This window comes from Macaca nemestrina, chromosome 6 (assembly GCF_043159975.1).
Source record: "Macaca nemestrina isolate mMacNem1 chromosome 6, mMacNem.hap1, whole genome shotgun sequence".
Classification (NCBI taxonomy): domain Eukaryota; kingdom Metazoa; phylum Chordata; class Mammalia; order Primates; family Cercopithecidae; genus Macaca; species Macaca nemestrina.
In genome coordinates, this window is record NC_092130.1 from 89,934,787 (window position 1) to 89,956,356 (window position 21,570).

The window sequence follows — 21,570 nt, forward strand, 5'->3', positions numbered from 1 at the left end:
CAAGAACATACCTTGGGGGAATGGATGAACTTTTCAATAAATGGTGATGGGAAAACCAGATTTCTAGATGCAGAAGAATGAACTCAGAACCCTAGCTCTCATTATAAAGAAAAATCAACTCAAGACAGATTAAAGACTTAAACATAGGACCCAAAACCATAAAACTGCCAGAAGAAACACAGAGGAAATAATCCAGAACATTCATGTAGGCAAATATTTTATGGCTAAGACTTCAAAAGCACAGGCAACAAAAACAAAAATAGAAAAATGGGACTATATTAAACTAAGAAGCCTCTGCACAGCACAGGAAGCAATCAACAGAGTGGAGACACAACCTATTGGATCAGAGAAAATATTTGCAAATTATTCATCTGACAAGGGGTGAATATCCAGATTATACAAGGAACTCAACTAAACAAACAAACAAACAAAAAGTAATAATTCCAATAGAAAGTGGGCAAAGGATATAAATAGAAGATTCTCAAAAGAGGGCATACATGTGGCTAACAGTTATATTTAAAAAATACTCAATGTCACTAATCATCAGAAAAATGGAAATCAAACCACGATAGGATACTATCTTACTCCCTTTAGAATGGCTATTATTAAAAACACAAAAATAAGAGGTGCTCATGAGGATGCAGAGAAAAGAGAAACTTCTCTTATACACTGTTGGCTGGAATTTATATTAGTGCAGCTACTATGAAGAACAGTATGGAGATTTCTCAAAAAACTAAAAATAGAATTACAATATGATCTAGCATTCCCAGTACTGGGAATTTATTCAAAGGGAAGGAAATAAATTATATTAAAGCAATACTAGCACCCCCATGTTTATTACAGCACTAGTCACAATAACAAAGATATGGAATCAACCTGTGCCCATCAATGGATGAATAAATAAAGAAAATGGGCATATAAAGAGTGGAATACTATTCAATCATAAAAAAAAGGAATGAAATCATTTTTGTAGCAACCTGGATGGAATTGGAGGTCATTATGTAAAGCGATATAAGCCAGGCACAGAAAGACAAACTCTACATGTTCTTACTCATATGTGGAAGCTAAAGGAGTTGACCTCATGGAGTTAGAGTAGATTGATAGACTAGAGGCTAGGCCGTTTGTGTGTGTGTTTGTGGGTAGAAGGGATGAAGAGAAGTTGATTAATAGGTATGAACGTAGAGTTGAACAGAAGGAATAAACTCCAATCTTAGCAGAGTAGAGTTACTGTAGTTAACAACAATATATTGAATATTTCAAAAGAGCTAGAAGAGAAAACTTTAAATATTCCCAACACATATAAATTGTAAATATGTGATGAGTACTCTAAATATTCTAATTTGATCATTATGTGTTCTATACACTTAATAAAATACCACATGTAGTGCATAAAAATGAACAAATATTATATATCAATAAAAAGAATATATATAAGAACCTCCATAAATCAATAAGAAAAAGACAGATGACCTAATTGAAAAATGGACAGCATATGAAGAGACTTCATGAATAAGGATATTCCTATGCTGGGTAAACCTATAAATAGGTGCTTAAATTCATTATTTATAAAAGAAAGGTGAATTAAATCCAGAATATGGTACAATAATACTTCACACCCATTAGCATGATTAAAAAAGGAAATGTTGGCAAAGGCACAGAGAAACTGGAACTCTCTCATATACTGCTGATGGAGCTGTAAATTAGTCCAATAACTCTGTAATAAACAAATACTCTGGTAACAATTAATTTAACTTCTAGTTTTATTTAATAAAAACTAACATAAATGAATGCTAAGAAATTCACTCAAAACTACACAATTACATAAAAATTGGACAACTTGCTCCTGAATGACTTCTGGGAAAATAATGAAATTAAGGCAGAAACCAAGACATTCTTTGAAACTAATGAGAACAAAGATACAACATTCCAAAATCTCTGGGACACAGCCAAAGCAGTGTTAAGAGAGAAGTTTATAGAGCTACACATCCACATCAAAAAGTTAGAAAGATATTACGTTAACAACCTAATATCATAATTAGAGGAACTAGAGAAACAAAAGCAAACCAACCCCAACACTAGCAGAAGACAAGAAATAACCAAAATTAGAGCAGAACTGAAGGAAACTGAGACATGAAAAACCATATAAAAGACCAATGAATCCAGGAGCTGGTTCTCTGAAATAATTAATAACATAAATTACTAGCTAGACTAATAAAGAAAAAAAGAGAGAAATCTAAATAAATACAACATAAATGAGAAAGGGGACATTACCACTGACCCTACAGAAATACAAAGAACCATCAGAGACTATTAGGAACACCTCTATGCACACAAGCTAAAACACCTAGAAGAAATGGATAAATTTTTGGTTATATACAACATCCCAAGAATGAACCAGGAAGAGATTAAATTCCTGAATAGATCAATAATGAGTTCTAAGATTCAATCTGTAACAAGCCCACCAACCAGAAAAATCCCAGGACCAGATTGATTCACAGTCAAATACTACCAGATATATAAGGAAGAGCTGGTACCATTCCTTCTGAAACTATTCCAAAAGATTGAGGAGGGAGACTATTGCCTAAATTATTCTATGAGGACAGCATAATCCTGTTACCAAAGCCTGGCAGAGGCACAACAACAACAAAAAGAAAACTTCAGGTCAATATCCTTGATGAATGTAGATGCAAAAATCTCTACAAAATACTAGCAAACTGAATCCAGCAGCTCATCAAAAAGTTAACCCATCATAATCAACTAGGCTTTATCCCTGGGATGCAAGATTGGTTCAACATATGCAAATCAATAAATGTGATTTTTCACATAAACCGAACTAAAAATAAAAACCACATGATCATCTTGATAGATGCAGAAAAGGCTTCCAATGAAAATTCAATATCCCTTCATGTTAAACGCCCTCAACAAACTAGGCATTGAAGGAATATACCTCAATATAATAAGAGCCAACTATGACAAATCCACATCCAGCATAATACTGAATGGCAAAAAGCTTGAAGCATTCTCCTTAATGCCAGAACAAGACAAGGATACCCTCTTTCACCACTCCTATTCAACATAGTACTGGAAGTCCTAGACAGAGCAATCAGGCAAGAGAAAAAAAAGGCATCCAGATAGGAAGAGAGGAAGACAAACTATCCTTGTTTGCAGATAGAGGATTCTACGCCTAGAAAATCCCATAGTATCTGCCCAAGAGCTCCTTGACCTGATAAACAACTTCAGCAAAATTTCAGGATACAAAGTCAATGTACGAAAATCAGTAGCATTCCTATACAATAATAACATTCAAGCTTACAGACAAATCAAGAACTCAACCCCATTCACGATAACTTCAAAAAGAATAGAATACCTAGGAATACCTAACCAAGGAAGTGAAAGATTTCTACAACAAGAATTACAAAACACTGCTCAAATAAATCAAAGAATACACAAATAAAAAACATTTCATGTTCATGGTTAGGAATAATCAATATTGTTACAATGGCCATACTGTCCAAAGCAATGTACAGATTCAATGCTATTCCTATCAAACTACCAATGGTCTTCTTCAAGGAGCTAGAAAAAAACTATCTTAAAGTTCGTATGGAATCAAAAAAGAGCCTGAATAGCCAAGGCAATCCTAAGCAAAAAGAACAAAGTAGGAGGCATTATATTACCCAGCTTCAAACTATCCTACAGGGCTACAGTAACCACAACAGCATTGTGCTGGTACAAAAACAGACACGTAGACAATTGGTACAGAGTAGAGAACCCAGAAATAATGCTGCACACCTACAACCATCTGATCTTCAACAAAGTTGACAAAAACAAACAATACAGTGCTGGGATAACTGGCTAGCAATATGCAAAAGACTGAAATTGGACCTCTTCCTTACACTGTATACAAAAATCAACTCAACGTGGATTAAAGACTTAAATGTGAAACCTAAAACTATAAAAAAACTCTGAAAGATAACCTAGGCAATACAATATGGATGTAGGACTGACAAAGGTTTCATGATGAAGATGCCAAAAGCAATTGCAACGAAACCAAAAATTGACAAATGGAGCCTAATTTAACTAAAGAGATTCTGAACAGCAAAAGAAACTATCAACAGAGTAAACAGACAAGCCACAGAATGGGAGAAAATATTTGTAAACTATGCATCCGACAAAGGTCTAATATCCAGAATCTATAAGGAACTTAATTTATAAGAAAAAAACAACTCTGTTAAAAAGTGGGCAAAATATAAACAGACACTTTTCAAAAGAAGACACACATGTGGCCAACAAACATGAAAAAACGCTTAACATCACTAATCATTAAAGAAATGCAAGTCAAAACCACAATGAAATACCATTTCACATTAGTAAGAATGGTTATTATTACAAAGTTAAAATATAAGAGATTATAGCGAGATTGTGGAGAAAGGGGAATGCTTATACACTGCTGGTAGGAATGCAAATTAGTTCAGTCACTGCGAAAAGCAGTTTGGAGATTTCTCAAAGAACTTAAAACAGAATGGACTACCACTTGACCTAGGAATTCAATTACTGGGTATGTGTCCAAAGGAATATAAATTGCTCTACCATAAAGACACATGCATGCATATGTTTATCCCAACACTCTTCACAATAGCAAATACATGGAATCAACCTAAATGCCCATCAGTGGTAGATGGGATAAAGAAAATGTGGTACATAAACACCATGCAGGCATAAAAAAGAATAAGATCATGTTTTCTGCAGCAACATGGATGGAGCTAGAGGCCATTATCCCAAGCAAACTAACCCAGCAACAGAAAACTAAAAACCACATGTTCTCACTTATAAGTGGGAGCTAAACTTTGAGAACATATGGACACAAAGAAGAGAAAAACAGACACTGGAGCCTACTTGAGGGTGGAGGATGGTAGGAGGGAGAGGATCAAAAAATACCTATCAGGTGCTGTGCTATGCTTATTACCTGGGCAACAAAAAAATCTGTATACCAAACCCCTGTGATGTGCAATTTACCCGTATAACAAACGTTCACATGTACTCCTGAACCTGAAATAAAAATTTCAAAAAAGTATACATGTTTTCCAAAATACACATATTAGAATGTTCACTCCATGCTCTGATTCATTGCATTTGATTACATGTGGGCAGTCAGGAACCTAGATTTTTAAAGCATCACAGATGATTCTTATATTCACTAAAGTTTGAGAAACATTGTTTTTATGGCTATAAACTTCCTCCATGCTAAAGAGGAAAAATAAATTATTATAGCACAGAGAAATGCCATATTTTTGTTTCAAAATACTTTCTCCCAATTTTCCAGAATCTCTTTCCTCTAAGTTATAGATCAAGTTGCTACAATTTAGCAAGCATAACTGAGACTATTAGGGATTTAAGTAAAATAGTTACCTAGTAGTTCCTTAGCAATTTGTAATTTACTCAGTGTACTTCTGACTAGCTCTTTTCAGTATAAGCAAAAACAAACAAGAAAACATTTGTATGTCTTACCAGAAAATGTAACATCATTTTAAAATAGAGATACGAAATGGCTGGAGCACACACCCAATGCTGTTCTATAGTCAGTAAGCATGAATTACACTCTATGACTGAATGGCAATTTACTTTCCTAAACATCTTTTTATAGGCTGACAATTTATAATAGATGAGAGAAACAAAAGAATGTTTTTCCCTCCCTCTTATCAACTATACTTTCATTAAAAATATTTGCTAGGGGCAGAACAAGATGGCAGAATAGGAACAGCTCCAGTCTCCAGCTCCCAGCACGAGCGACACAGAAGACAGGTGATTTCTACATTTTCAACTGAGGTACTGGGTTCATCTCACTAGGGAGTGCCGGACAATCGGTGCTGGTCAGCTGCTGCAGCCCGACCAGTGAGAGTTTAAGCAGGGCAAGGCACTGCCTCATCTGGGAAGCGCAAGGGGGAAGGGAATCCCTTTTCCTAGCCAGGGGAACTGAGACACACAACACCTGGAAAAACGGGTAACTGCCACCACAATACTGCACTTTACCAAGGGTCTTAGCAAACGGGCATACCAAGAGATTATAACACACACTTGGCCTGGAGGGTCCCACACCCACAGAGCCTCCCTCATTGCTAGCACAGCAGTCTGCGATCTAACGGCAAGGCGGCAACAAGGCTGGGGGAAGGGCGCCCTCCATTGCTGAGGCTTAAGTAGGTAAACAAAGCCACTGGGAAGCTCAAACTGGGTGGAACTCACAGCAGCTCAAGGAGGCCTGCCTGTCTCTGTAGACTCCACCTCTGGGGACAGGGCACAGCTAAACAACAACAACAACAACAACAACAAAAAGCAGCAGAAACCTCCGCAGATGCAAACTACTCTGTCTGATAGCTTTGAAGAGAGCAGTGGATCTCCCAACATGGAGGGTGAGATCTGAGAACAGACAGACTGCCTGCTCAAGTGGGTCCCTGACCCCTGAGTAGCCTAACTGGGAGACATCTCCCACTAGGGGCAGACCCACACCCCACACCTCACACGGTGGGGTATACCCCTGAGAGGAAGCTTCCAAAGCAAGAATCAGACAGGTACACTCATTGTTCAGCAATATTCTATCTTCTGCAGCCTCTGCTGCTGATACCCAGGCAAACAAGGTCTGGAGTGGACCTCAAGCAAACTCCAACAGACCTACAGCTGACGGTCCTGACTGTTAGAAGGAAAACTATCAAACAGGAAGGACACCCACACCAAAACCCCATCAGTATGTCACCATCATCAAAGACCAGAGGCAGATAAAATCACAAAGATGGGAAAAAGCAGGGCAGAAAAGCTGGAAATTCAAAAAATAAGAGCGCATCTCCCCCTGCAAAGGAACGCAGCTCATCACCAGCAATGGATCAAAGCTGGACGGAGAATGACTTTGACGAGATGAGAGAAGAAGGCTCCAGTCCATCAAACTTCTCAGAGCTAAACGAGGAATTACTTACCCAGCACAAAGAAACTAAAAAGCTTGAAAAAAGAGTGGAAGAATTGGTAACTAGAATAATTAATACAGAGAAGGCCATAAATGAACTGACAGAGATGAAAACCATGACACGAGAAATACGTGACAAATGCACAAGCTTCAGTAACCGACTCGATCAACTGGAAGAAAGAGTATCAGCGATTGAGGATCAAATGAACGAAATGAAGTAAGAAGAGAAGTCTAAAGAAAAAAGAAGAAAAAGAAATGAACAAAGCCTGCAAGAAGTATGGGATTATGTAAAAAGACCAAATCTACATCTCATTGGGGTGCCTGAAAGTGAAGGGGAAAATGGAACCAAGTTGGAAAACACTCTTCAGGATATCATCCAGGAGAACTTCCCCAACCTAGTAGGCAGGCCAACATTCAAATTCAGGAAATACAGAGAATGCCACAAAGATACTCCTTGAGAAGAGCAACTCCAAGACACATAATTGCCAGATTCACCAAAGTTGAAATGAAGGAAAAAATCTTAAGGGCAGCCAGAGAGAAAGGTCGGGTTACCCACAAAGGGAAGCCCATCAGACTAACAGCAAATCTCTTGGCAGAAAGTCTACAAGCCAGACGAGAGTGGGGGCCAATATTCAACATTCTTAAAGAAAAGAATTTTAAACCCAGAATTTCATATCCAGCCAAACTAAGTTTCATAAGTGAAGGAGAAATAAAATCCTTTACAGATAAGCAAATGCTTAGAGATTTTGTCACCACCAAGCCTGCCTTACAAGAGACCCTGAAGGAAGCACTAAACATGGAAAGGAACAACCGGTACCAGCCATTGCAAAAACAGGCCAAAGTGTAAAGACCATCGAGGCTAGGAAGGAACTGCATCAATTAAGGAGCAAAATAACCAGTTAATATCATAATGGCAGGATCAAGTTCACACATAACAATCTTAACCTTAAATGTAAATGGACTAAATGCTCCAATTAAAAGACACAGACTGGCAAATTGGATGAAGGTCAAGACCCATCAGTTTGCTGTATTCAGGAGACCCATGTCACACACAGAGACATACATAGGCTCAAAATAAAGGGATGGAGGAAGATTTACCAAGCAAATGGAGAACAAAAAAAAGCAGGGGTTGCAATCCTAGTCTCTGATAAAACAGACTTTAAACCATCAAAGATCAAAAGAGACAAAGAAGGCCATTACATAATGGTAAAGGGATCAATTGAACAGGAAGAGCTAACTATCCTAAATATATATGCACCCAATACAGGAGCACCCAGATTCATAAAGCAAGTCCTTAGAGACTTACAAAGAGACTTAGACTCCCATACAATAATAATGGGAGACTTCAACACCCGACTGTCAACATTAGACAGATCAACGAGACAGAAAGTTAACAAGCATATCCAGGAATTGAACTCATCTCTGCAGCAAGCAGACCTAATAGACATCTACAGAACTCTTCACCCCAAATCAACAGAATATACATTCTTCTCAGCACCACATCACACTTATTCCAAAATTGACCACATAATTGGAAGTAAAGCACTCCTCAGCAAATGTACAAGAACAGAAATTATAACAAACTGTCTCTCAGACCACAGTGCAATCAAACTAGAACTCAGGACTAAGAAACTCAATCAAAACCTCTCAACTACATGGAAACTGAATAACCTGCTCCTGAATGACTACTGGGTACATAACAAAATGAAGGCAGAAATAAAGATGTTCTTTGAAACCAATGAGAACAAAGATACAACATACCAGAATCTCTGGGACACATTTAAAGCAGTGTGTAGAGAGAAACTTATAGCACTAAATGCCCACAAGAGAAAGCAGGAAAGATAAAAAATGGACACTCTAACATCACAATTAAAAGAACTAGAGAAGCAGGAGCAAACACATTCAAAAGCTAGCAGAAGGCAAGAAATAACTAAGATCAGAGCCGAACTGAAGGAGATAGAGACACAAAAAACTCTCCAAAAAATCAATGAATCCAGGAGTTGGTTTTTTGAAAAGATCAACAAAATTGATAGACCGCTAGCAAGACTAATAAAGAAGAAAAGAGAGAAGAATCAAATCGACGCAATTAAAAATGATAAAGAGGATATCACCACCGACCCCACAGAAATACAAACTATCATCAGAGAATACTATAAACACCTCTACGCAAATAAACTAGAAAATCTAGAAGAAATGGATAATTTCCTGGACACTTACACTCTCCCAAGACTAAACCAGGAAGAAGCTGAATCCCTGAATAGACCAATAACAGGCTCTGAAATTGAGGCAAAAATTAATAGGCTACCAACCAAAAAATATCCAGGACCAGATGGATTCACAGCTGAATTCTACCAGAGGTACAAGGAGGAGCTGGTACCATTCCTTCTGAAACTATTCCAATCAAGAGAAAAAGAGGGAATCCTCCCTAACTCATAAAATGAGGCCAACATCATCCTGATACCAAAGCCTGGCAGAGACACAACAAAAAAAGAGAATTTTAGACCAATATCCCTGATGAACATCGATGCAAAAATCCTCAATAAAATACTGGCAAACTGAATCCAGCAGCACATCAAAAAGCTTATCCACCATGATCAAGTGGGCTTCATCCCTGGGATGCAAGGCTGGTTCAACATACGCAAATCAATAAACATAATACAGCATATAAACAGAACCAAAGACAAAAACCACATGATTATCTCAATAGATGCAGAAAAGGCCTTTGACAAAATTCAACAGCCCTTCATGCTAAAAATGCTCAATAAATTCGGTATTGATGGAACGTATCTCAAAATAATAAGAGCTATTTATGACAAACCCACAGCCAATATCATACTGAATGGGCAAAAACTGGAAAAATTCCCTTTGAAAACTGGCACAAGACAGGGATGCCCTCTCTCACCACTCCTATTTAACATAGTGTTGGAAGTTCTGGCTAGGGCAATCAGGCAAGAGAAAGAAATCAAGGATATTCAGTTAGGAAAAGAAGAAGTCAAATTGTCCCTCTTTGCAGATGACATGATTGTATATTTAGAAAACCCCATTGTCTCAGCCCATAATCTCCTTAAGCTGATAAGCAACTTCAGCAAAGTCTCAGGATACAAAATTAATGTGCAAAAATCACAAGCATTCATATACACCAATAACAGACAAACAGAGAGCCAAATCATGAATGAACTTCCATTCACAATTGCTTCAAAGAGAATAAAATACCTAGGAATCCAACTTACAAGGGATGTAAAGGACCTCTTCAAGGAGTACTACAAACTAGTGCTCAGCGAAATAAAAGAGGACGCAAACAAATGGAAGAACATACCATGCTCATGGATAGGAAGAATCAATATCGTGAAAATGGCCATACTGCCCAAGGTAATTTATAGATTCAATGCCATCCCCATCCAGCTACCAATGAGTTTCTTCACAGAATTGGAAAAAACTGCTTTAAAGTTCATATGGAACCAAAAAAGAGCCCGCATCTCCAAGACAATCCTAAGTCAAAAGAACAAAGCTGAAGGCATCACGCTACCTGACTTCAAACTATACTACAAGGCTACGGTAACCAAAACAGCATGGTACTGGTACCAAAACAGAGATATAGATCAATGGAACAGAACAGAGTCCTCAGAAATAATACCACACATCTACAGCCGTCTGATCTTCGACAAACCTGAGAGAAACAGAAATGGGGAAAGGATTCCCTATTTAATAAATGGTGCTGGGAAAATTGGCTAGCCATAAGTAGAAAGCTGAAACTGGATCCTTTCCTTACGCCTTATACAAAAATTAATTCAAGATGGATTAGAGACCTAAATGTCAGACCTAATACCATAAAAACCCTAGTAGAAAACCTAGGAAATACCATTCAGGACATAGGCATGGGCAAGGACTTCATGTCTAAAACACCAAAAGCAATGGCAACAAAAGCCAAAATTGACAAATGGGATCTAATTAAACTAAAGAGCTTCTGCACAGCAAAAGAAACTACCATCAGAGTGAACATGCAGCCTATAGAACGGGAGAAAATTTTTGCAATCTACTCGTCTGACAAAGGGCTAATATCCAGAACCTACAAAGAACTCAAACAAATTTACAAGAAAAAAACAAACAAACAACCCCATCCAAAAGTGGGCAAAGGATATGAACAGACATTTCTCAAAAGAAGACATTCATACAGCCAACAGACACATGAAAAAATGCTCATCATCACTGGACATCAGAAAATGCAAATCAAAACCACAATGAGATACCATCTCACACCAGTTAGAATGGCAAGCATTAAAAAGTCAGGAAACAACAGGTGCTGGAGAGGATGTGGAGAAATAGGAACACTTTTACACTGTTGGTGGGATTGTAAACTAGTTCAACCATGATGGAAAACAGTATGGCGATTCCTCAAGGATCTAGAACTAGATGTACCATATGACCCAGCCATCCCATTACTGGGTATATACCCAAAGGATTATAAATCATGCTGCTATAAAGACACATGCACACGTATGTTTATTTCAGCACTATTCACAATAGCAAAGACTTGGAATCAACCCAAATGTCCATCAGTGACAGACTGGATTAAGAAAATGTGGCACATATACACCATGGAATACTATGCAGCCATAAAAAAGGATGGGTTTGTTTCCTTTGTAGGGACATGGATGCAGCTGGAAACCATCATTCTCAGCAAACTATCACAAGAACAGAAAACCAAACACCACATGTTCTCACTCATAGGGGGAAACTGAACAATGAGATCACCTGGACTCGGGAAGGGGAACATCACACACCGGGGCCTATCATGGGGAGGGGAGAGGGGGAGGGATTGCATTGGGAGTTATACCTGATGTAAATGACGAGTTGATGAGTGCTGACGAGTTGATGGGTGCAGCACACCAACATGGCACAAGTATACATATGTAACAAACCTACACATTATGCACATGTACCCTAGAACTTAAAGTATAATAACAATAAATAAATAAATAAAAAATATTTGCTAGTTATTCATAGTCAAATCAGAACAAAATAATTTAAATTTTATAGAGAAAAAGAATCTGTATTTTATTTAAGGACTCCTAGTAGTAAGTAGTAAATGTTTCAAAAAATGCCCTTACATACAATACTTATTAGTGAAATGCCTTGTAATCACTTCTGAATATACAAGGGTAGAATTTCAAGCCTCATTCTGCTAGACCCAAACATTATAGCTGATAAGGGGCTATCCGACTTCAAGGGGGTTTGTAACATGGATAACAAAGTTTTGTTCTTTTTCCTGGATTTATGGCAAGCCATTATCTTTACTGTTGAAGGTTTTTTTTTTTTTTCCCCTCATGTTTTGCTTATACAATAAAAAAGAAATTAAAAAAAATAGCTGCTGCGACCACCTCCTCTAATGAGAAGATGAGTGAAAATGATTTTTCAAGACAGTTTAACAGTGGACAAAAGATTTTTCAAGTGAAACCCTCCAGCTTCCCAGATAAAAGCTATTTATGCTGACTGTTGTTTTAATGACTTTGATCTAATACCAATTATTAAATACATGAAACAAATCACCTTCAAAGCAATCCAAGTTTCAGGCTTATGCAAGTTTTTTGTTTTTGTTTTTTTGTTTTTTTGTTTTTGGCAAGATATACAAGGTATGCTGTCCAAAGATAACTGTGCATTTTATTTTTATCATCATAACCTTCACTTAGATAACTAATCTAACCAATAAGGGTTGCATAGGGTGTGTATGGAACATAAGTGTATATCTCTTTCTTGACACTCAGAAGTAAATGAAAAAATAAGTATATAAATAACAATTAAAATTTTAACCACCCCCCCCCAAAACCTAAGTGTATATCCCTAAAACTGTCTAAGAATCAGTCAAGTTGATCAACTTGGAGCAGAATTCCCTATCATTTAGGGTGTAATTTGAAAACCATTAACATCAAATTCCTTTAATATAGTATTAATAATTGATGACATTTTGGCTGGGCACAGTGGCTCAAGCCTGTAATCCCAAGACTTTAGAGGCCGAGGCAGGTAAATCACTTGAGCCCAGGAATTTAAGACCAGTCTGACCAACATGGCGAAACCCTGTCTCTACAAAAAATTACAAAAATTAGAGAGGCTTGGCAGTACACACCTGTAATCTCAGCTACTCGGGAGGCTGAGGCAGGAGAATTGCTTGAATCCAGGAAGCAGAGGTGGCAGTGAGAGTGAGCCAAGATTGCACCACTGTACTCCAGCCCGGATGACAGAACAAGACTCTGTCTCAAATAATAATAATAATGGATGACATTTTATTTTATTCCTTTAGTAGAAGAGGATTCTGTTTCTTTTTCCCTGTGTGTATATAAATGAAATATATAGATATTATATTTATATATTTATGTAAGGGGGAAACGTGGAAGAAAAATTTTCTGAATGAAACAATGTAGTATGAAGTCCTCAAAGAAACAGGCCATAGCGAAAAACCACTGAATTTATGAGAGGTGAAAAAATTCTAAGCCACTTTCAGCAGAGACAGAAATAGCAGCATGAAGTAAATTTTCTACAGGAATCAATACTTGGGTCTTTTCCCTTTGTGAGACTATGTTTGTCATAGCAGACGAAAGAATGGAAATTTGTCTACATAATACATGATGTTTTACTTTTTTTTAAACTACGTACTCTAATTATGAAGATGGAGGTGTCCTTTGACAGATCTTTTAATAAAGACAGTTTAGCAACACTTGAGCTATTCTGTATGCTTGTTAGAAATATTAACACATTTAAATCAAGATCCTAATATAGATTTTGCTGCTGTGTGATCACTTTTTTATTATATTAGTTTTATCTAGGTTAACAGACAACAGGGTAGTATTGAGAGAAGAGAGACAGACCCTCTCATATTGTTTTATACTCAGAAAAGGAAAGAGAAGCAAAACTAAAAGCAGGTAGCCCAGCACCTAGGAACCAGACCCGAAACAAAGGAACCAGACCCTAAACCAGGCCTGGGCCTGCCTGACCTAAGCATGGCAGTTAAAATTCGACCCCTTACCTAGCAATTGAGGTTATCTATAGATTATAGAAAGACATTGTAAAACTTCCCGGTCTGTTCTGTTTCACTCTGACCACTGGTGCCTGCAGCGCCTGTCACGTACCCTCTGCTTGCTCAATCGATCACGACCCTCTCACATGGACCCTTTTAGAGTTGTGAGCCCTTAAAAGGGACAGGAATTGCTCACTCCGGGAGCTCGGCTCTTGAGACAGGAGTCCTTCTTTAACCTTCTTTAACTTGGTGTCTGGGGAGTTTTGTCTGCGGCTTGTCCTGCTACAGTATACTCTACAGCATCACCATGATATTACAAATTATTTCTTCTAAGAAAATAATTATAGAAATCATTTGGGAACAGACTAGCTTTTTAATAAACTAACTTGAAGAAATCTCAAGGTATTGGCAAGTCAGGAATTGTCCAAGTCCAGAACTTAAAACTTTAATGTTTTTAAAGAAGGACAGACTAAAGACCGCCCCCCCGCCCCCGAGAGTCTATGAAGCGGGGAGCGAGAGGGCAAGAGAGAGAGTGACAAGGAGAGAGAAAGAGAGAGATTTAGAGAGAGGGAGAGAGAGATGAGAGAGAGAGAGCGAGTGAACTGATTCACTTGAAGAAGGCTGCTCAGGATGGACAGTGGCTTGGGACTAAGGAATGTGAGTACAAATGCTCTTTCTGCTGTAAACCAGTGAGGAATGACAACATCCTATCACTCTAGGTATCAGCATCCTCATCAAGAAAAAGAGATCGTTAATCTTTTTTTTTTTTTTCATAAGTCATTCATAGCAAGCATTTATTTAACTCTGATTACAATAACAAACTCACAAATTTCTTGGGACTTACATGCAATTTTGATTAATTTATATTTAATAAAACTGATTTGTCATTCTTAGTAATAATAACCTGAAGTACTTACATGTGCCAGGCATCAAAAAAAGGTTAAATCATTTTCCCAATATCATATAATACATAATTGTTGACCAAGAATCAAATGTGGTTTGATTTTAATCCAAAGCCTGTGCTCTTGACCGTGATGATATGATTCTTCACAGAGCAAATCTGCCTTCTTGTTTAATTCTTGCAAGAAGCAAAGATTAATCTGCCCAAAACCACATGAAAGATGGCCACTTAATTAATTTATTTTATTTTATTTATTTATTTAAATTTATTTACTTATTTTTTTATTATTATTATACTTTAAGTTCTAGGGTACATGTGCATAACATGCAGGTTTGTTACATATGTATACTTGTGCCATGTTGCTGTGCTGCACCCATCAACTTGTCAGCACCCATCGCCTCGTCATTTACATCAGGTATAACTCCCAATGCAACCCCTCTCCCCTCCCCCCTCCCCATGATAGGCCCCGGTGTGTGATATTCCCCTTCCCGAGTCCAAGTGATCTCATTGTTCAGTTCCCACCTATGAGTGAGAACATGCAGTGTTTGGTTTTCTGTTCTTGTGATAGTTTGCTGAGAATGATGGTTTCCAGCTGCATCCATGTCCCTACAAAGGACACAAACTCATCCTTTTTAATGGCTGCATAGTATTCCATGGTGTATATGTGCCACATTTTCTTAAGCCAGTCTGTCACTGATGGACATTTGGGTTGATTCCAAGTCTTTGCTATTGTGAATAGTGCCGCAATAAACATACGTGTGCATGTGTCTTTATAGCAGCATGATTTATAATCCTTTGGGTATATACCCAGTAATGGGATGGCTGGGTCATATGGTACATCTAGTTCTAGATCCTTGAGGAATCGCCATACTGTTTTCCATCATGGTTGAACTAGTTTACAATCCCACCAACAGTGTAAAAGTGTTCCTATTTCTCCACATCCTCTCCAGCACCTGTTGTTTCCTGACTTTTTAATGCTTGCCATTCTAACTGGTGTGAGATGGTATCTCATTGTGGTTTTGATTTGCATTTCTCTGATGGCCAGTGATGATGAGCATTTTTTCATGTGTCTGTTGGCTGTATGAATGTCTTCTTTTGAGAAATGTCTGTTCATATCCTTTGCCCACTTTTTGATGGGGTTGTTTGTTTTTTTCTTGTAAATTTGTTTGAGTTCTTTGTAGGTTCTGGATATTAGCCCTTTGTCAGATGGGTAGATTGCAAAAATTTTCTCCCATTCTGTAGGTTGCCTGTTCACTCTGATGGTAGTTTCTTTTGCTGTGCAGAAGCTCTTTAGTTTAATGAGATCCCATTTGTCAATTTTGGCTTTTGCTGCCGTTGCTTTTGGTGTTTTAGACATGAAGTCTTTGCCCATGCCTATGTCCTGAATGGTACTACCTAGGTTTTCCTCTAGGGTTTTTATGGTATTAGGTCTAACATTTAGGTCTCTAATCCATCTTGAATTAATTTTCGTATAAGGAGTAAGGAAAGGATCCAGTTTCAGCTTTCTACTTATGGCTAGCCAATTTTCCCAGCACCATTTATTACATAGGGAATCCTTTCCCCATTTCTTGTTTCTCTCAGGTTTGTCAAAGATCAGATGGCTGTAGATGTGTGGTATTATTTCTGAGGACTCTGTTCTGTTCCATTGGTCTATATCTCTGTTTTGGTACCAGTGCCATGCTGTTTTGGTTACTGTAGCCTTGTAGTATAGTTTGAAGTCAGGTAGCGTGATGCCTCCAGCTTTGTTCTTTTGACTTAGGACTGTCTTGGAGATGCGGGCTCTTTTTTGGTTCCATATGAACTTTAAAGCAGTTTTTCCAATTCTGTGAAGAAACTCGTTGGTAGCTTGATGGGGATGGCATTGAATCTATAAATTACCTTGGGCAGTATGGCCATTTTCACGATATTGATTCTTGAGATCGTTAATCTTTAAAGTTTCCTCCTCATTTAGAGTCTCCTTTTGTAAGGCTGTATAAAATTAAGATGTAAGATTTTTTAACTTTGGTCTCTGTGTGAGGAAAGAGATAATAATTATTATGTGATTAATTACCTTTTTGGGCTTGCTAGTTGTAGGAATTCTTTTGTCAAGATTGCAAAGATTCAAGACTAGTGAAGATTTCTGTGTCCTTAATACATAAAGTGGCGGAAGCTCATGAAATTTAATAAAATACTAGTCACTCTGTGGTAGAGAACTGAAATCATTTTTTGTTGACCAGAGCATGAATTTTTCAGACTAGTGAAGATTAAAAAGTATGTTTATTAACTTTTAGGTTATTTCTAGGGAATTTTAAATGTCATATTGGCACCATCTATAGCTATTTAAGGTGAAGTACACCTATGATTTTTTCATATTCTGATAATCCATCCCTCTCTTTTATTTAAGCTAAGTAATATCAATTTCAGTTAATCAGCAGATATACTCAACTGTTCATTTGAGTCACAGCTAGCATTTGTCTGCTTGGGCTACAAACCATTCAGGAAGATATTACTCTTTTTATCAATTTATAATCTAGACACATAGAATCTATGCTTTTAGTCTATTTAGAATTTCTACAACTTCTATAAATATTTAAGCTTCATTTTTAATGATGAGTAGTGAAAGCTCCACCAAGGATATTTTAAGAGTTTTGCATGAGGAATTGTTTTGTTCTTAGTAAAGTTTTGAATTTTTCAATGCTCAAATATTACGTGGACATCATGAGGCACAAAATAAAAAAAAATCAGTTTAAAATAGTGACCTTATTAATGTATAGGAAAAGATACATTGTTTAATCTTTGTTTGGTATTGTGTTTCTTAGTAATCCAATTTTTCCAGGTATAATTATTGAATTAATTTGAATGCATAACAAAGAGCACATTTGTCAAAACGTTTTGATGAAAGTGGAGAATGCTGAGTACCATGGCATACACCTGTGGTCCCAGCTATTCGAGAGGCCGAGGCTGGAGGAACCCTTGAGCCCAGGACTTCGAGGCAGCCTGGGGAACATAGCGAGACCTCATCTCTAAACGTGAATAGAATAATGACAACTTGCTGTAAACTGAATTTGGGGAAACGAATGAACAACGCTCCAAAACAAAAGCAAAGTCCCTGGACCCATTCTTCTTGCTCTTTTATTTACTAACCGTTTCTTTTATTATATTACCTGGTTTAAATAGTTACTTTGGAAGAAAAGCAATGAATCACATAATAGCTTTATAAATATTTGTTTCTCTGATACTGTTTTAGGCTCTGTTGGCTAGTAAACCCTCAAATGTTTTGGGTTTTATTTCTCTGAAATAGACACTTCAGTGTTCATGAACTGTGAGAAACTCACATCCATGTAAATGGCTTAAATTTTTCTTGGATGCTTCCAAAATAACAAAAAATATAGAAAGGTTTTTCATTGATTTCTATAGTAATTATATTATGTTAAATACACTGAGCCAGTTAGAAGAAGCCTGGCAACTGAGGCATTCTGATTAATTACAGTTTTCTGTTTAACTGAATTTGTGTCTCCAACTCTGTCTGGTTCCTACTCTCAAAAAAGTAAAATACAATAATTAATTTTTAGTAAGCACTCTATATTAGATGTTGAAGTAGGGATAGGTATTTAGACTAAATATATACTAATTCTCAGATGTGTTCCATTTATTTGTATAAATTCATGATCCTAAATATGAGCTTATTTCATTAGGCTCTGCTTGTCTTTTCTCGAAGTAACACGTTCACTATTATCATTGTTAAAATTTTAAATTAATTCTTACAGATACTTTCATCAATAAATAAAAGTGATTTACAAGTATGCTATCAATTGTTTTGCATTCATAATGGGGATTTTTAAAACATAAAAGGTTCTTGAAAGTGTGTATTTATTTAAATACAATGTTCTATAATTTTATTTGAACTACTAACTTATCAAGTGGTCTCTTTAAAATGTGAAACCAACTTTAAAACTTTAAAATAATAAATCTTGGAAAATTTACTTATAGGCCTAGTTATAGTAAGTCCTAAGTTCTGTTGAAATTATTACAAATGATAAATTTCAGTATTTTTAAAAAATAAGGCCTTATTATTCTGTTCTTAGTAATCTATTTATATGGAATCATGTACGTAATATTCCAGTTCTTTTGAATGCTGATGGCAAACAAGCCAGTAATTGTCTTTTAAAACACAGCGTCTCTACTCACATGAGAGTTTTCCAGCATTCTTCTAAAAGGCACAATTCTATTAGCTGAAGTCCACGTAGGTTTCTGTGGAGGTGGGAAGGAAGACTGGAAGTGAGTTTGACAGGCTTGGGTTTGCAAAGGTCTAGATCAATGCTTTTCGGAACTGGGTAAAGGCTGTCCCCCAGGAGGCAGGTTAAGCGCATCAGGATGCGAACTCTCTTTCCTTTCCTCTACTCTGCTTTCTGTCATCACACATTTATCTACATTTTTTCTTTCTGTATACTCATTTATTGACTAATAATACATTTTGCTGGATAATACGGTATTTTGTGGAAATGGATATCAGGTTCAGACCAACTGGCAGTATCCTCTGAAAATCTCCTAGATGGAGATTTCTTATTAGATTGTCCTCATTTAGTACTACTTTTATATATTTGTGTTGCACCAGGAAAAATGAGAAAGATAATTCAATAAAAAAACATTTTGTTGAGTCATCCAGTGGAGAATTGGATTCCAAACACTTGTTTTAAATCATAAAAGTAACTTTACAACATTATCATTAAAAAAGTATTTATAGCTTCATCATAGTAACTATTTGTTTGTGCTTAATCCCTCCAAAATTTATTCATATATTCCTCTGAATTGGCATTATTATCATTATCTTGTATATGCCATTCTGTTACAATCTTTTGATGAATAACATTTCCAATTAATTAATTATGACTTTCTGCATTATCAGTTTTTTTCACAGTCTACAAAAGCTGGTACTAGCTGATCAATTATTGCATTTAAAATCCTAAGCTAACCTTATTACATATATTTTCTCATTTGTACAACATAGGTGAGTGATGATTATTATTATACCATTAACTGAGGGTTGCAACAAGTAAGTAATTCATCTGATATCACATAGGTAGCAAGTGATGGGTTGAGGATTTATAAGCAGATAGTTTAACCTAAGAACTTAGCCTTTAATCAATATGCTGTGCCACTTCTCACAAATAAAAATGCATGCTAAAGTAATAAGGACTGGATAATGTGAAGAAATACAGTGTTGTAAAATTTATGTTAGAGATTAAATCAATTTTTTTAACCTCATTACTCTCTGTGATTCTCCCTCCACCCCACTTCAAACTAAGAAGTTGCTTTGGGTATATGGTTTAGTATTCCAGAGCTCTTAGAAGAAATATTCTTGTCTCTGGGTTTGAGAAAACACTAGATAAAAGTAAACCAGATTTAGCTCTATATAAGGCCAGGAATCCGGGACAGATATAGGGAATATTTGTGGGTGAATCTTCAAAACACGCTTAAGTCCATGAAGCTAAATAAATCTACCATACGGTAAGCCAGATTTATAAAAGAAACTAGTGAAAACTGTGGGTGTTGATATGAAGATAGGAAGGAATTTTATTTTAATAGCAAAAATAACCTATGAGAAAAACCAGAAAATTATTTCAAAACACATTTTTGGAAGACTTCTTTGGCCCTTAGAAAAAGGTAGCTTTCATTTTGAAAGAAATTATTTCCCAAGTCAAAAATGTTTTTATTTCTTCTTAGAACTTTTTTCTCCTGAACTTTTAAACAGAGAGGAGGCTCAGGTTATAGTATATGGTAATAAATACATCAAACTAGGGCTATCTAACAAAATAGATAAATAAAATAGGATTTATCACCTGGGCGTTTAACAAACAGAAAGCGGCCTTAGTTTAAAAAAACAGAAACAAAACTTAGAAAGGGTTCTGAGTACCAATGTTTTGACTAAGTTGACTGAAATGGTAGTCTACCTCACCCAAGCAGAAATCTATAATTAGAGGTGTCTGAGATTGTATGAAGATCCTAAAACAGTTGCTTTAGAGTGACTGAATCCACAGTCTGAAATAAGAATGTATGTATTTTTTATGCAATTTCCATAAGTGAAATTGTGTACAATAAAGCCTTCCCTTGTGTTTGGGCCCTATAGATGGTTGGTTAATCAAAAGCTTTTTTAAAGTCAGGATTACCTTAACATTTTGTAACTTAAATCATACACATATGTATGCATTAGCCAACCCTTAGCTGTAAGCTGAGGCCCTTTTCTGTGAGCGTTATGTCCACTCTTTGGAGTTCTGCCTCTTCTTTCTTGAATAAGCATACCTATAATGCAACTTTAAACATTTCTAGTTTCAGTGTCTTTAATGTGTAGAAAAATCTTCCAGGTACTTGTGAAGTTGAGTGCAGAATCATGATATATTTTCATGATTCCCTCATCTCCCATTATTTTTATAATAGTTCTACTCTCAATTCAATGGCTGCTTTTTTTGTCTTAGACTTTATGAAGCCTTTCCAAAGCATTTACCTTAATTTGCATGTGAGTATGAAATGTGAGTATGAAAGAAACAATGACTTTCTTTCATATTCACATTTTTCAATTAATGAAAAATTTATCCAATTATATAATTATAAAGATAATTACACAGTAGGATATAGATTAAAGCTAAAATAACATTGGCCTAGAGAAGAAAGAATTTTTATCTCTCTGACAGAAAAACCAAGAAAGAGATATGTATTATATAATATATTATAATA